Source organism: Eschrichtius robustus, chromosome 21 (genome assembly GCF_028021215.1).
Source record: "Eschrichtius robustus isolate mEscRob2 chromosome 21, mEscRob2.pri, whole genome shotgun sequence".
In the NCBI taxonomy this organism is placed as follows: domain Eukaryota; kingdom Metazoa; phylum Chordata; class Mammalia; order Artiodactyla; family Eschrichtiidae; genus Eschrichtius; species Eschrichtius robustus.
Window position 1 is genome coordinate 20,059,190 of NC_090844.1, and position 17,507 is coordinate 20,076,696.

The following is a 17,507-nucleotide window of genomic DNA, read 5'->3' on the forward strand; positions in this document are numbered from 1 at the left end:
TAATATGCAAGTACAGTTGGATGGCAGTTAAGTTTCATTTTTCAGGAAAGCATGAGTGTGGGGCAGAGGTTGTCTGGAATGCTCTGCATTGAAGGGGAGGATGGTTACCAATGGTTTTCAAACTGTTTTCTACAGGGAACAGATAACCCTGTGCTATTTAATTTATCTCGGAGTAATTATGTAAGAAAAACCTGATTTATTTAAGTATATTTTCAAAACAACCCACTCTGTTGTTTGATGTGATTTATCTATATGATGAGCCATCTAAAATGGACCAGCATAAATTTATACCATTATAAGCATACATTTAACTAAGAATAAAAATAATTTAAAATGATATATATATATATTTTTTTAACATCTTTATTGGAGTATAATTGCTTTACAATGGTGTGTTAGTTTATGTTTTATAACAAAGTGAATCAGTTATACATATACATATGTTCCCATATCTCTTCCCTCTTGCATCTCCCTCCCTCCCACCCTCCCTATCCCACCCCTCTAGGTGGTCACAAAGCACCGAGCGGATCTCCCTGTGCTATGCAGCTGCTTCCCACTAGCTATCTATTTTACGTTTGGTAGTGCATATATGTCCACGCCACTCTCTCACTTTGTCCCAGCTTACCCTTCCCCCTCCCCATATCCTCAAGTCCATTCTCTAGTAGGTCTGTGTCTTTATTCCCGTCTTGCCCCTAGTTTCTTCATGACCTTTTTTATTTTTTTTTTAGATTAGGGTCAAAACCACCAAGAAAGCTAGCCAATGTCAAGCCAACTTTTCTAATTTTCTTGAGACTGAAGCTTTTACACTGTTCTGCTAAAAGAGGGGGGAGAGGGTTATTTTATTTACTGATTTAAAAAATGAAATCAAAACAATATCCATGTCTTCTTTAACATAATGAATTCTTAAGACTCCCAGTTGGTGGTTGGAGAAGCTATGGTAACACATTCTGTGCACTCATTCTAGGCAGAGTATGTTGCCGTGACAGCATTGTCCTATGGTTAAGGGTTAAGTGATTAAGGAAATGAGCAAGGCTAACAAAACTTCTAGTCAGGAAGTTCTAATATGCCTTTTGAGAAAGCGCTAATGACTCCCTTTATTGAAGCAGAAGACACTGCAGTTGAAGAACTAATGATACAGACAATATATGCCTCCATGTAAAACAAAGTTATTCCCTCCGTTTTCGTCACGTGGGAGACCTGGGTTTGAATGAGCAAACACTAGCTATGTTTTCGTTTGATGTGGGAAGGGAGAAAGTGCTGTAAATACAAATAGCATTTATTATATATAACATTTCTCAAGAGTTTATAAATATGTTTATATTTAGACATGTGCACAAAGAGCTTCATACCAAATAATTATTTGATTAGATGGTAGGAATATATAGACTTTCAATACGGAAGAAAACTGTTTAAAAGTGGCAGTATGTTAACCCACATCAGTAATACTCTGGATGTGGATTTGGTATATTATTTCCAAAGGACGTATTTGTTAGTTTGTGTTAGGTCACCTTTAAATCTTGCTAAATTAGAGGAAATATAATGAGCTATTCAGAAATGAATTATTTTGAGACACAGTGGGGTATATTACCTTGTAATGCTGCAGCTGACTTGGCAGCTCCCCAAGCTGTGTTATGATTTAAAACCTTGTTTACTCTATCAGAAATGTGCAGCAAGATGACCAAGGGCTGGGGAGCTGGCACAGAGGGCTGCGGACCCCAGCAGAGAGGCGTCAGCTCAGAAGGACCATCAACTGTACTTGAGCTTTCTTCTGATCCATTGGTGGGGTTGATTAGAGAAGCAAAGGTTGGTTGAAACATGTGTGGATTTTCTATAGGTAAATTTAGGTTTGTTTTTCAAAAGTTTTTCATCATCTTAACTCAGTGCCAGAATGTGCTGGTAAAACAACATCTGTATCATCTTATTATGAACACAAATGATATTTCCCACAAAAATGACCCTTTCCCACAAAAACCAGTAAGAAAATTAATGTAGTCAGAAATAAACTAGAACATATATACTAATTATTTTCCTTCACATTCTTTAGCCTTTCCCATGTTCTTATATTCAGCATTACATTGTATTTCAGAATTAGTTGCATGAATGAGAAGGAAATAGAAGGCACTGGGACCAGATCTAAATAGTGAAAGAATATATTATAAACTGATTAACGCTTTGGTCTCTTTTGGATAGTAAGTTAATATGTTCTATATTCTTGGATTTCAAATGTCTAGCTTATATACTTTTTGTTGTTTATAAGTTTTAAAAAACTTTTATATTACAGCATAGTTGATTAACAACGTCGTGTTAGTTTCAGATGTACAGCAAAGTGATTCAGTTATTTTTATTGTTGTTTATAATTTAAAAATTTTTTTTATTTTATATTGGAGCATTCTAGCTTATATATTTCATTGGTGTATAATTGCGGACATCCATTTGTTCCCCACATGAGGATTCAACAGTCTTTCCCCACATGAAAAGTTATTTGTATATTTGTGTGCATGCTTGGATTTCATGATAAATTTGTTTGTTTCTTATTTTTGATAAAGGAAAATTATTAAATGCAATAAAGTCAAAATATGAATTTCTATGCAAATACTTATTCCAAATTTGACTAGGAATTGCTTTTTATGATTGTTTGGTTAACCCACTGCCTATGTGCTTTAACTATGTATACATAGCCAAATAAAGAAAATTATATAAATCATATAATTATTATTATTATATGATGTATATTCAGCTTTATTTGATGATATAGTCCTTCTTATGTGTTAAGACAACTAATAATTATTCCAAATATATATACTTTAAAACACATTTTATCTTGTGATTTAAATTATAGTACAATAACAAGAATTGTATAATTTTCTAAGTTATATTGGAAATATATAACCAGTATAATTATAACCATAATTTTAAAATTACTTTTTAAAAAATTACTTTTTAAAACTGATACCCAAACATTCATAAATATAATGATCTTATCTAAAACGTTGAAACCAGTTCTGTGAATTTTTCTCATGGTGTTAGATCATGGTGAAATATCTATTTAATATGAACTGATTTAACCAAATTCTTCAGAAAAAAAATAATTTCTAAGGTTCCTATAATGTAAACTGCCTCATTACTATGAATAATAGAGGCTACATTTTATATATTTCATATTTAGAAAGTATATTTCCACTTGTTAATAATTTTTTATCATTTCATTTATTTCGATTCTGAAGAGAAATAAAATTAAGCACAAATGTCTTTCATAAACATTTTTTCCGAGAATATACTTGAATTGAAGTTACATAGCTTTGCAATCAAATTTCTAACAAAATTTACCAGTTTGCAATTTTATCAGTTTATCCTGACTTTGGTAAGCATAGAAACTTAAAAACAAAAAATTATCTTTTTATATGATTGAAATAGATAGCAGCTCACCCTAGTTCGGTGATCTTTTCTGAGACTAGACAGATACCTCTTTCCATAAAAAAAAACAAAGAACAAAAAAACAATTACCATGAAGAAGCAGTTTATTTAAAGTAAAGCATTATGATCAACTAAATATAATCGTACTCTTTCACTTGGAAACAAAATCACTTAAAAAAATAGGAGACTTCAGGTCAATTCATTAGCATGTATGATATACCCCTACTATACCATTAGCATGGAGGAAAGGAAATGAGGAGGAATGTGGTTAAAAGAGCTGAAACTGTTGTTTTCTTAGAACCATTAGTATTTAAATATATGTCGAATACAATTGGATCTATCCACAAAGCTACTTAAATAAAAAATTTGCTACTTCATTGTCTTGTGTAATAACTCATATACAACTGAAATAGACTTTAGGGAAATAGGTTCTACTGTACTGCCGGTGAGAGTGTGTGTTGCTACACTTTTTTGGAGACAATGTGCTAAGACATATAAAAATTCTCAAAAAAGTTGCACACATTGACTGAAGATTTCAGTTTGAATAGTGTATTCTGAGGAAATACTTAAAGATTTTTACAAAGAATATGTAGATTATTGATTAATATAGGAAAGTGGAAATAAACTTAAATGCCTTCATTTGGCCTTTTATAAAAAATGTATAGTATGTACAAATGATAAAAATCATTTAAATCAATTTAAAAAATGGCAAAGAACTGAATAGACATTTTTCCAGAAAGGAAAGGCAGATGACCAACAAGCACATGAAAAGATGCTCAAAACTGTTGATCATCAGGGAAAAGTAAATCAAAACCACAATGAGATATCACCTCACACCTGTCAGAACGGCCATCATCAAAAAGAACAAAAATAATAAATGTTGGAGAGGGTGTGGAGAAAAGGAAACCCTTGTACACTGTTGTTAGGAATGTAAATTGGTGCAGCCACTGTGGAAAATAGCCTGGAGGCTTCTCAAAATAGAACTACCATATGACCCAGCAATTTTCGTCCTGGGTATATATCAAACAAACAAACAAACAAAACCAAAAAACTAATTTAAAAAGATACATGCACCCCAATGTTCATAGTAGCATTGTTTACAATTGCCAAGATATGGAAACAACCTAAGTGCCCGTCAACACACGAATGGATAAAGAAGATGTGGTATATATATATATATATATATATATATATATATAATGGAATACTACTCAGCCATAAAAAGGAAAGAAATTTTGCCATTTGCAGCTACATAGATGGACATGGAGGACATTATGCTAAGTGAAATATGTCAGACAGAGAAAGACAAATACTGTATGATATCACTTATATGTGGAATCAAAAAATACAACCAACTACTGAATATAACAAGAAAGAAGCAGACTCAGAGACATAGAGAGCAAACTAGAGGTTACCCGTGGGGGTAGGGGCATTATAGAGATGGGGCAGTGGGAGGTACAAAGTATCGGGTGTAAGATAGGCTCAAGGATGTATTGTACAACTCGGGGAATAGAGCCAACATTTTGTTAATAACTGTAAAGGAAAAGTAACGTTTAAAGATTGTATAAACATTTTTTTTAATTAAAAAAAATCAATGAAGTCATTGAAACTCATACTTTGAACAATATATAATGGGTACTTTTTTTCTTTGCTGAAATATTGGATACTAAATAGCATAAAAACCCTGCTCTGATCAAAGTAAGGTACTGGCAAATCACACAGCTGGTAAGCCACCTTAGACACAAACTTTCTGATTCCTAAGCCTTCTTACGCTCTTAATCGCTTGCCACAGATGAAGAAACTAATGTTAGTGAACATAGCTCATGATTATAATGATGATAAGAGAGTCATATCATAACCACAAATGTAATACCTTAACATAGTTTCTGTAATCAAGAAGTCTGCTAAAATGAAATTACGCTGGAGGATTATATCAGTTAATCAATGTATTTTTATAGAAATGATTTTGAATGAACACATCTTAGAGAATTGACTAAGTCTCAGTATTACTTAATAAATCAAGGATTTATCCAGAGTGCAAATCCATATTCAGTATAAGAGTTTTTAAGAAAAAACATCTTTTGCTCTTAACGATTTCCTTGCGATTTTACTCACAGGAATGAGCCATAATTTCATTAAACAAAAACATAACATGGAAAAATAGTCTTTTTTCTAATGTTCTAAGAAACCTTTATTAGCTGGTAAGAAACAAAATGTAATTAAAGAAATAATAACAGAAGATTCTCTGTATCTGACTATATAAATAAATGGCTTATAGTCTATGACCCACAATTATTAATATGGATTGTGTTTTTTTATTAGGTAACAAAATACCAGTTTGAACTTATGTGGTCCATTAACTATGTATCTAATAGCATTCTGTAATAGAGCATAATTACCCCCCAACACACACAGTAAAATTTTCTTAAACACACTGGTGTCAGTGTGAAAAGTACCAGATCTAGAGAACGTGAGTTATAAGATTTTCCTGAAAATATTATAATAAGCTATTTTTAAAAAGCCATTATAGAACTATAGAATTTACGTGGCCCTCTTCTGAAAATACGACATTTATTCAATATCTTTTTTTTTTAAATCTCTGTTCATCCAAACTACCCATTTCCTGCAAAATATAATGTCAAAGGAATACATTGAAAATGGAAAAGCTACCTAATTCATTGGAAAGTAATAATCACAGATGAAATCCTCTCTTTTATATTCAAATAATGAAAAACAGAAAATTTGCATTTAAGATAGTATCCTAACTTATTTATTCATGTACAATGATGTATAAGCAAGCAATAGAAAATAACCTTTTGGAAGATAAGCTGTATGTCAGGCATTGAGCTAGGTATTCCGGTGTGTGTTGTGTTGGTCCCAACCTGCTGACAGTGATGCTTTGGGCTAGGAATTGCCTAAGGCGATTTACTCTTCGTGAGCCACACAGACATCCCTCCCAGCACAACCAGGGACAATGTTGTGGCAGGACTGGCCCCTGTGGTTCTTAATATGATTGCCGGACGCACCTCAGCAAACGATTAGGGAACTTTGAAGAATAAGATTTATCACTCACAGGTTCTGGAGGGCATGCTGCATGCTTGAGGACCGCAAAGAGAGGGAGAGAGAGAAAGAGGGAGAGAGAGATATTAAGGAAGTATGGACCTGGGGCTCTGCCTTTATTAGGGTTGGGGGCGGGGTGCCCAGGGTTTCAAAGTTTCACTCTTTATTTTTATTTTTTTTTAATAAATTTATTTATTTTTATTTTTTGGCTGCGTTTTGGTCTTCGTTGCTGCACGCAGGTTTTCTCTAGTTGCAGAGAGCAGGGGCTACTCTTCGTTGAGGTGCATAGGCTTCTCATTGTGGTGGCTTCTCTTGTTGCAGAACACAGTCTCTAGGCGCGCGGGCTTCAGTAATTGTGGCACGCGGGCTCAGTAGTTGTGGCTCGCAGGCTCTAGAGCACAGGCTCAATAGTTGTGGCGCACGGGCTTAGTTGCTCCGCGGCATGTGGGATCTTCCCAGACCAGAGATCAAAACGGTGTCCCCTGCATTGGCAGGCGGATTCTTAACCACTGCGCCACCAGGGAAATCCCCAAAGGTTCACTCTTTATTTGGTGAATTTAAAGCATAAAAGGGGGAATTGGGACATGGGAAGGGAAGGGTGACGTCATACAACAGGTCGAGTTTCTAGGTTACCCAGTGCTTTCTAAAAGGGGAACTTCATGTGTGGGTTTAGCTGGTTCCTTATCTCCTTGTTTTGATAGTAGCGAGACTAGTAGTGAAATGGATGTGGTTTTTTTTTTTTCTAGCTTTAGAGTAAAATGTTTTATTTTTTTTTTATTCTAAATTGGTTACCAACTTTTAATAATGAATTTTTAAAATTTTATTGGAGTATAGTTACAATGTTGTGTTAGTTTCTGTAATAACCTAACAGAAGAGATGGATGTCTAAAATGGATGCTTTGGCAATCAAAAGCTCAAAATCAGGAACTTATACTACAATTAAAAACCTTAACATCAGGCACTTATGATACAGTATGTCACCTCATTTTACCTTGCTTAGGCAAATATATGATATTTTGTACATTCCCATTTTAGATATGAGGACCCTGAAGCTCAGATAAGTTATTTATGCAAAATCACAGACATTGGGATTTGAGTCTGTGAAACTCCCAAACCATACTCTTTTCCCTTTTCCACATTTTGTGTGTGTTACATGAAAATGAAACCCAGTTAGAGGACTGCGGAATTGAAAACTGCTCTGGCGGGCTCCAAAGTAGAGATGCTAAGAGAAGTTGCTATGCCTGCATGATTCCTGTAGACTGTTTATGTGAATGGTATTTGAATGTGTATTACTACTTTGGGGGCATGACTGATATAGCTGACACTGTGCTGTCAGTAATTTAGTGTGGATGGTTGACAGGGAGGCTCTATGGCAAGACCATTTCCCCTAGAGTTCACTGCCAGGGTTGGAAGCCTTACTAGCTTCCAATCTTGTATACCTTCCTTGACTTTCTTGGGCCTTAATTTCTACCTCACAAGGCTGTTGTGAGGTTAAATGAATTAATACATGAAAAGTTGTTCAGTGTTGGAAAGCACTTTATAAGTGCTTAATGTTAGCCATCATTGATATTATGGATTTTGTTTCCATGGATCTTAGCCGAATGCAAAATAAATAAGGGATTAGGGATTCTTAAGGGATTAGGTGGAGATTTAACTCTCCTTCCTCCCTGATGAGTGGCAGACACCACTAATCAAACATGGCCCTCTTTACCTTCAGGACCAGACAAGGCCTTAGGATCCTTACCGCAAATGCCTCAACCAAATATCTAAGAAGTAGTTGGGTTTGGCATGTAGTAACGAACTTATTTTTTGCCATACTGGGTGATAAGACTTTCTTTTTTAATGAATAACTTCATGTACTAAAAGAAAATGCCACCGCATCCCAGCTAGAATAAAGCTACTTCAGTGCAGATTGGCTTTACGATGGACCTTTCTAATAGTTCTTTTTAAATGAGATAATTCACACACACACAAATGAAATGTGGCATAATGATCTAAAATGAAATACGAATTTCATTCCTGAAGGACTCCCCCCAGGAAATTTGTCTCCATATATTGTGTTCTCCAAAATTGCAATGGGTGTGATCTGCATTGCAGCATCCGTAGGTTGTTTCCTTCACTTAAACTGCAAATCCTAGTTTCTTTTAAGTGACTAACTAACTCTTTATTTAGGTAGCCTTTTCTTTGTTAGTATCCCTCCATGTAATTTTGTGGCTCACCTCTGCCATGGTCTTTAATCACTTAATCATCACTTGGTAAGCCTTCTCTTTAGCCATATTGTGGACTCTCTGAGGAAAGAAAATTGCTTTCATCTCTATATCCTAGGAGTCTAGAATGGTCCCTTGTGGGCAATACAAATTCACTTAATGAAGTTCTGGTGACTTTGCCTAAGTCAGAGGATACAGATCCTTCACAGTTTTTTTTCAGACTTTACATCCCTTCTCATTATTTCTTCCAGCTCCTCCAAGTGCTTTGAACAGCTAACATACACTACTTTAGACACAAATGTATCCTAAAACTTCATCAGACATTACCCTGAAAATATGAAATCTTTACCATGAGGCTAACATTATCACATCATTGTTTAAAATCTTTATTTTACTATTCAAAGGATATTATAACTATTTAATTAAACCTTTTCCTTGTTGCCATTCTAGTATGGAAACATTGTCACAGAAGGAAATTAAGTCATAGTTATAGGAAGAATAAGATCTTTGGCATTATGAAAACTTGTATTAATTCTTCACAACCCATCTTAGATATCATTTTATGCACAGTTTCTTGTCTGCTCCTTCCATGGGGATTCTTTCCAATTTCTGTGCTGCTTCCAAGTCTGTACCCATTGCTATTATTGCATGCACTACTCTATACTGTAATTATTATTATTTTTTTAACTTTTTATTTTATTTTGGAGTATAGTTAACAATGTGATAGTTTCAGGTGTACAGCAAAGTGATTCAGTTATACATATACATGTATCTATTCTTTTTCAAATTCTTTTCCTATTTAAGTTGTTACATAATATTTAGCAGAGTTCCCTGTGCTATACAGTAGGTCCTTGTTGATTATCCATTTTAAAAACAGCAGTGTGTACGTGTAAATCCCAAACTCCCTAACTATTCCTCCCCCCTCCCCCCATAACCATGAGTTCCTTCTCTTAAGTCTGTGAATCTGCTTCGGTTTTTTTTTTTTAAGTTATACAATTTTTATTTATTTATTTATTTATTTATGGCTGTGTTGGGTCCCCGCCTCTGCGCGAGGGCCCTCCCCAGCTGCGGCAAGCGGGGGCCACTCCCCATCGCGGCGCGTGGGCCCCTCATCACCGCGGCCCCTCCCGCTGCGGAGCACAGGCTCCAAACGCGCAGGCTCAGCAATTGTAGCTCACTGGCCCAGCCGCTTCGCGGCACGTGGGATCCTCCCAGACCAGGGCCCGAACCCGCGCCGCCCGCACCGGCAGGCAGATTCCCAACCACTGCGCCACCAGGGAAGCCCTCTGCTTCGGTTTTGTAAATAAATTCTTCTGTATCATTTCTTTTTAGATTCTGCGTATAAGTGATATCATATGATATTTCTCTTTCTCTGTCTGACTTACTTCACTCAGTATGACAATCTCTAGGTCCATCCATGTTGCTGCAAATGGCATTATTTCATTTTTTTCAATGGCTAAGTACTGTAATTATTATTTTAATATATTTTATATTTAGAGAATTTTAGATTCACAGCAAAACTGAGCAGAATGTACAGAGATTTCCCGTATGCCCTGGCCCCTAGCCTCCTCCAATATCAGCCTCCCCCTCCACATCATTATCACCCAGAGACCATAGTTTAAGGTACACTCTTGGTGTTGTGCATTCTGTGGGTTTGGACAAATGTTAATGACATGTATCCACCATTATAGTATCATACAGGGTGGTTTCACTGCCCTGAAAATCCTTTATGCTCCACCTATTCATCCCTTTCTTCCCCAGTCCCTAGCAAGCACTGATCTTTTTGCTATCTCCAAAAAGAGGTATCTGGAAGGTCATATTGTTGAAATTATACACTAAGTAGACTTTTGAGATTGGTTTCTTTCACTTAATAATAACTATTTAAGGTTCATTTATGTCTTTTTATGGCTTTATAGCTAATTTCTTTTTAGTGCCCAGTAATATTCCATTGTCTGGATGTACCACAGTTTATCCATTTATCTACTGAAGGGCATCCTGGTTGCTTCCAGGTTTTGGTGATTCTGAATAAAGCAGCTATTAAACATCCACATGCAGGATGTTGTGTGGGTGTAATTCTTTTTCATGTCCATTGCCTTAACAAAAGTGTGTGCTCTCTGAAGTCAGCTTTCATCTTTTTATTCCTTGCACTAAAAACAGGGCCTGGCACAGAGTAGGTACTTGGGAAACTTTTGTTGAATTGATAGTGTGCAGCACAGTGAATGGAATAAAGAAGCGCATATTCCTTCGCAGATCACTTGCTTGCTTTGAGAGAGACTACATAAAGGATTTCTAATTCCGGATGAACTATTATCACCATCTTGTGGAAGCCATTAGTTTCAGAAGGCATGATGATAGTTTTGCTGTGTTGAAATAGATTGTAAAGACTTTGGCTTGAAACTCAGCTACTCAAAACAGTGAAAGCATAATCAAAAATTGATAAACTTGTAGGGAAACAAAAATGGGATTCAGTGTTTTTTCTTATTCTACAATGGACAAGGGAGGGATTTCTGGATTGGTCTTTAAATCCTCAAATAACATTTTCTTCTCATGAGTAAAAGAAAAGAAGGAATATATATTCTTTTTAACCATTCACTGGGGAATTGTTTCAAAATTGCAGTTGTTACACTAAAGTTCTTTGACCCAATTTTAAGAGCCCAATCTAATTTAACTTTAAGCTTCTTTTTTGCATATATGTACAAACCCCCGTCCACCCCACCCCCAGGATATGCAGTAAAAACCTCATAGATAAAAAGAACATTGCATATATTTGGAATGTGGCCTACATGCAATATTATGTAATATTGTCCTAAATACATGCACATATGGGCATAAGTTTTGTTTCCATAAATAAAATCCCACTGCTCAAATGCTAATTCTGAATGCTTGAACTCCGATTTTCCAAGGCACATTTATCAGAGTCTTCAAAATTATTTAAGTAGGATACCAGAGCTCAGTGAATTTTCCTTTTGTATTATAACATGGTTTATGTTTGGTTTTGTTAGTAGGTATATATTATATAGAGAACGGCTACAAGTCAAAATTTTTTCCATAAAGGTATGTAATTTAGGATGCTAGTCATTGTGTCTCCCAATCATCTCTGCTTAGGCATGTGTTATAATAGTTATGTCTCATGTAGATGGTGACTTTTTGTTCATCAAAATGCAGGAGAATGTTTTTCTCTGCACGTTTATACTGATTCAGAAAACTTGAATTATGAACACCTTGCAACCTGGTCTTTAAATTTTCTTGAATATAGTCTAAATGAATAGAATTTGGAGGATTTACAGACCTTTAAGTGCCATGAAAGTACATGGTTTTAGTTTAATAATGTGTGAGGATGAACAATGCAGTCTTTGGTTTAGATATGCAGAACCTAATCTCATAAATAAAAGTACCTATTCCTTGCATCCAGAAAAGGAACAATTGAGCTAATTTTTTTTAAGTGATAGGTTATTTTTCCATATATAAAAATTTATTTCATTTATTTATTTTTGGCTGCGTTGGGTCTTCATTGCAGCACGTGGGCTTTCTCTAGTTGTGGGGACTAGTCTTCCTTGCGGTGCACGGGCTTCTCGTGGCGGTGGCTTCTCTTGTTGCGGAGCACGGGCTCTAGGCGCACAGGCTTCAATAGTTGTGGCACGAGGGCTCAGTAGTTGTGCCTCGCGGGCTCTAGAGCGCAGACTCAGTAGTTGTGGTGCACGGGCTTAGTTGCCCTGCGGCATGTGGGATCTTCCTGGACCAGGGATCGAACCCGTGTCCCCTGCATTGGCAGGCGGATTCTTAACCAATGCGCCACCAGGGGAGTCCCAAAGCTATTTGTAAAAGAGTCATCTCTGAGATCGATGTACCTAGCGTTTATACCATCATGTACAGGGTTTATTTTTTATTCACTTGAATCAACATGACTGAAGGAACCGAGGAAGCAACAAGCAAGTTTATTTGGAAAATGTGTTTCTTACGAATCTGACTTCTACTAATAAAGACTTCAGAAGGAAACAAAGAACATCCATGACTTTCTAACCTTCATTAAAGCTATGGAATTGCTAGAGTCCCAAAGATGAAAAACAAACCATTTAGGGCAACCTCGTTCTAAATTCTGATAGAATTAAATTTTTCTGATAATTATGATTCAAATTCTCATTATTTGACCAATCAAGGGACAGTTGTAGTAACATCTTATAATCTCTAGAAGTAGAGCAAAGCTGTTAGGCAGCATTGAGTAGTGGTTAGAGTATGAGTGCCTTTTTATGCTTTATTTAATAGGTGTGTGTCCTTGGTCAAGATTCTTAACGTATCTGTTCCTTTATTATTTCACCTTAACATGGAGGTAAAAAGAATTCCTGCCTCCTAGGTTTGTTATGAAGAATAAATGTGTTAATAGATATTATACATGTTTAGAACACTGCCAGACACAGAGTAAGCTAAATAAATGTATACTATAAATAGATCTTACATTTTCAATAAAATTATGAGGTAGTATTGTTACCCCTCCCTCTTCTCTTTCTTTAAGCATTATGGTCACAAATCAAAACTAGTATATAGAGCAAGGGCTGCTGATTTAATAAGGACAAGGAATTTAATACAGTTTTGAAATTTGAAGGTACCATCTGATATTCAGCATATCTGAAGTAATAACTATCTCTTGCAATATCTTCAGATTTATTAATGGAATTCTGATTCCTGTTACATAACTTCTCTGCATCTTTAGGTACAAATATTATTGTATATAATTAGAAGATAAGATATTTACCTGTAAGTATTCTTGAAAGGCAGAGTTTTACTCAGAATGTGTCAAACTCAATACAATTTATGCCATAAAAGATCAAAATCTCTTGGTAGCAGAGTGTTATATGGTAGTTTCTCAAAAAGTTTTCCTTTTTTTATTTGATCAAAGACAAATTTTGATTGTAACAAGGATTCTTTTTAAATCAACAATCCCTAAAATAACTTTCCCATTTTTGTTACATAAAGTGTTGGGCTGTTGATTAGAATTAGGGAGAAGTGTTCTATAGAGAAACAATCCTACATTGAACAAAGACAAATATGTTTCTTTATTCCAGGACTTCTTGGAGTCTTTAAAAAGTCAGTGCACATTATTACTCTGTAAGAGAAGGATCAAAAACTTATCTGATCAAAGATGTCTTTGGGGTGGCAGAGCAAAAACAAAAATATCTTACGTGGCTAGGATTTCATAGAGACACAATAGTTTGCGGAAGCTGCCGTAATGGTGGCGCATAGTACATCCTAGGCAACAGAGACTTCATTTTAGGTGCAAAACAATACTGATGGCAGTTGTGCTTCTTTGTGTGATTCTGTCAGTGGTGCTGCCTTTGTCCTTTGAAACCATTTTCAAAGGAGGTTAAAAGGATATTAACCCTCAATAAAACTGCTGATTGCTGAGTAACATGAGACTTGTTACGGCTCTCTGATATTCTACCTCATGTGTCTCCGCAGAAAGGAGAAATTTAAAGTGATAAGGGAAATCCTCTGTTGAACTGTGTTTCAAAGCTAGAGTTCCTTACAATAAGTAAGAGAGAAATTGTGCAGTGTCTTGAGTTGTACAACGCAGGTTTGTTCATGGAGAAAATACCTGAAGCAGACACGGAGTTCCAGAAGCTTTATTAGGGAGTGGCTTGGGCAATGAATCGCTCAAGCCAAGCTCTGACTAGCAGTCGAGTCCCTTTTATAATGTCACAGCTGTGCCCTAAGCTCTAATGGTATCTGCGCACAGCTGGGATCTGCCGTTGACAATATATAGAAATTGGAATTACGACACTTTTGTTTGAACTTCTTCCTGCCTCACTTTGAGGCACAATAGCAAACTTTTTGTCTACAATTTTTACCCTAATCCATGATTTGTGGTCCTTTTCTTTCTGGAAAAATCCACCACATGGTCATGACAAAATCCCCTGTGGATGATTTAAAAATTAGGATTCCTTCTTCACCCAGAAAATGTCAGTGCTTGAAAATAAACAGAAAATTGGAGAACATTAGGAAATCATGTCTTGCTCTCATCTTAGGTATTTTCTTTTAGAAAAGATATCAAACAGGTTTTTGAAATGCTAAAAGGAAAAATCAGGTAGTGTGAGCATTTTCCCCCCTTTTTTGGATGAATCTAGAGGCAAATTTTGGTCATTCAAATTAGAATTTGATATAAACATTAAAAATACAATTTCTGTATAGAAGCCCTATTGGAGTGCCATGGATGCTTAGCAACTGAAAAATGTTGTTTTAAAGGATAGTCTACAAAGCAAGTGCATATAGTATGACCTTTGATATTTTAACTTTATATATTTAAGTTTTTAGGATTACCTTTGAAGAGACAAATTTTACAGCTAGCTATACCAGACTCTGTGATAATATGTAATATGTTTGCATGGTCTAAAGCACCAGGTGAAGTTTACATATACCAAACAAAAAGTAAGACTAGTAGATAAAAGCAGATATTAAATAATTTCATATAAACATTTGTAAACATTACAGCTTAGAATTACTTCATATGTATAGATGACGCACATGGAGCAAGATTTAAAGAAAAAAATGCTTATGTACAATCTGGTGCTTTTCTCACTAATTTCTAATCTCAAATATTAGAAACTGTTCCAAGACTAATTTTCTCTCCATATCAAATGAGAATGTGGTTTAAAAATCAAAACCTGAATAAATCCTTGATTGGTTATAAGATCCTACATGGCTTATTAGCAGGCCTGGAATTTCAGGTGTTGGGTTGTCATCAAATCTCTAGTGGATTCTCAGAAGAATGGGATCTCAAGCTAAGAAGCCTTTGACCACTATCTGCTTTCTTTCTCAATCTGTGGTTTCTTACACTCTTTTATCATCTTTTCAGCATCTTCACCTCTCACCTAGCCCAAGAAAAACTGCCTGAGGAGGAAAGGTTTTATTTTCCAGGCTTTTCTACCCTTTGAAACTGTAGCAGAAAGAAGAAAAGAGGCAAAGATCCAATTATATGCCTTCAGGATGACAGCCTGAAACGCGTGTGTCTCCCTTGTCTTGATTAGAAAAAAATAGAGTATTTCTCTCTTAAAGGATGGAGAGAAATTTGTAGCAGATATGATTGACCTTCTTAGTTATATGCACACGTGAAGCTCACATTATTTTGTTCAACTGCCTCACAGGCCAGGTGGGAGTCTCACATAATCTTTTTGTCTATTATTTAGTACTTTAGTTGTGGGCATACCAAAGTTTATGCTTCTCAAATTCACTATGGCATGGGACAATTTAAAAAAAACCGACAACAAACTTCCAATCTGTTGCATACCAATGTTTTAAAAAAATATGATAAAATTGTTGCATCAATGTCAAGTTGCTAAAAACCTCTCTAAATGCTTGCTCTTAATTTCTTTTTTTTTCTACATTTAAAATTATTTTATTTAAAAAATTTTTTATACATCTTTTTTGGAGTATAATTGCTTTACAATGTTGTGTTAGTTTCTGCTGTGCAACAAAGTGAATCAGCTATGTGTATACACATATCCTCATATCCCCTCCCTCTTGAGCATCCCTCCCACCCTCCCTGTCCCACCCCTCTAGGTCATCACAAAGCACCGAGCTGATCTCCCTGTGCTATAATGTCTTTACTTATTTTGTTGAATGGTAACAAATTGATTAGACACTGGCATTAGATTGAGGTCCGCACTTTGAGTGGCATGGGCAACCATACACTGAGTGTCCATTAATGGCCCATCTTAGAATCCTGGAACAAATTGGAGTCCAGGCAGAAGAGGCAGGTGTGAAGGCAAGAAGGCATGGCTGTTGGTATGTTATTGTCTCCTACTTGAGGACAAAATGTAAATATGGCCACACTTCACCTGCCCAGTGAACAGGCTTAACAGGAGGTTCTCCCTTCTAAGACCTCGTCACGAGCCAAGAAGCTGCTGGAGGAAGCTCATGAGGTACTGTGATAGTTGGTCTGCAACTTGTACATCAAAGCCGTGAACTTGATTGACTCCATAGCAGAAGCTCTCCCTCAGATGCTTTTTAATCTGTTCCATGTCCAATTTCAGCAAGCCTGATTATCTGATTTTCCAGCACATAGAGCAGAAACAGATGATGACAGCTGGCAGTAGGAAGAAATGACTGTTACTGTTCTCTGGCAACTGGAGGAGTTGATAGCTGACTGAATAATGAGACAAAAGGATGGAGAAAATGTGCACCGTAGTCTAGGGCCACTTAGTGTAGTGCTAACAATTCCTATCAGCCTGTCCATAGCCTAGTGTTCAAACATGGGGCTTTGCTGTGTGCTTGCTGAGAACCTTAAGTTATTTAAACTCTCTAAGCCTCACCTTCATCCGTGAAATGTGGAAATTTCTCTTTCATAGACTGTTGGACTGTCAATTAATACAACATATACTAACTACTTTGCAATTGCTAAAATAACTATATCAATGAAAGTTATTATAATTATTATTTCTATGTTTCAGCCTACTAGAATTGTGTTATTTAGTATACTGATCCTGTATCATCAATGTAAGTGAAATTTTGTTCTATTTAGAAATAATTCAACCTAAATCTCTTAACATTTCATCCTTAAAACAGTAGATTATACTAATTGAAACATTCACTTACCCATCACATAATAAAAAGAGTCTAACAATTTTTTTTATTATATGTATTTTTGAACAAAATTAAAGTATAAATAAATCAATGCTAGTAATTCATTTGTATGGAAGGCCTCATTCCCTGACAATGACCAATGGTAGAATTTGGAATTGCCAAGGCTTAATGTTTTTTAGTCTGTCTTGTTATGAATGCATGACAGCACCCTGAGGGCCAGTTCATGGTATTATCGCAAAGACCAAAATAGGAA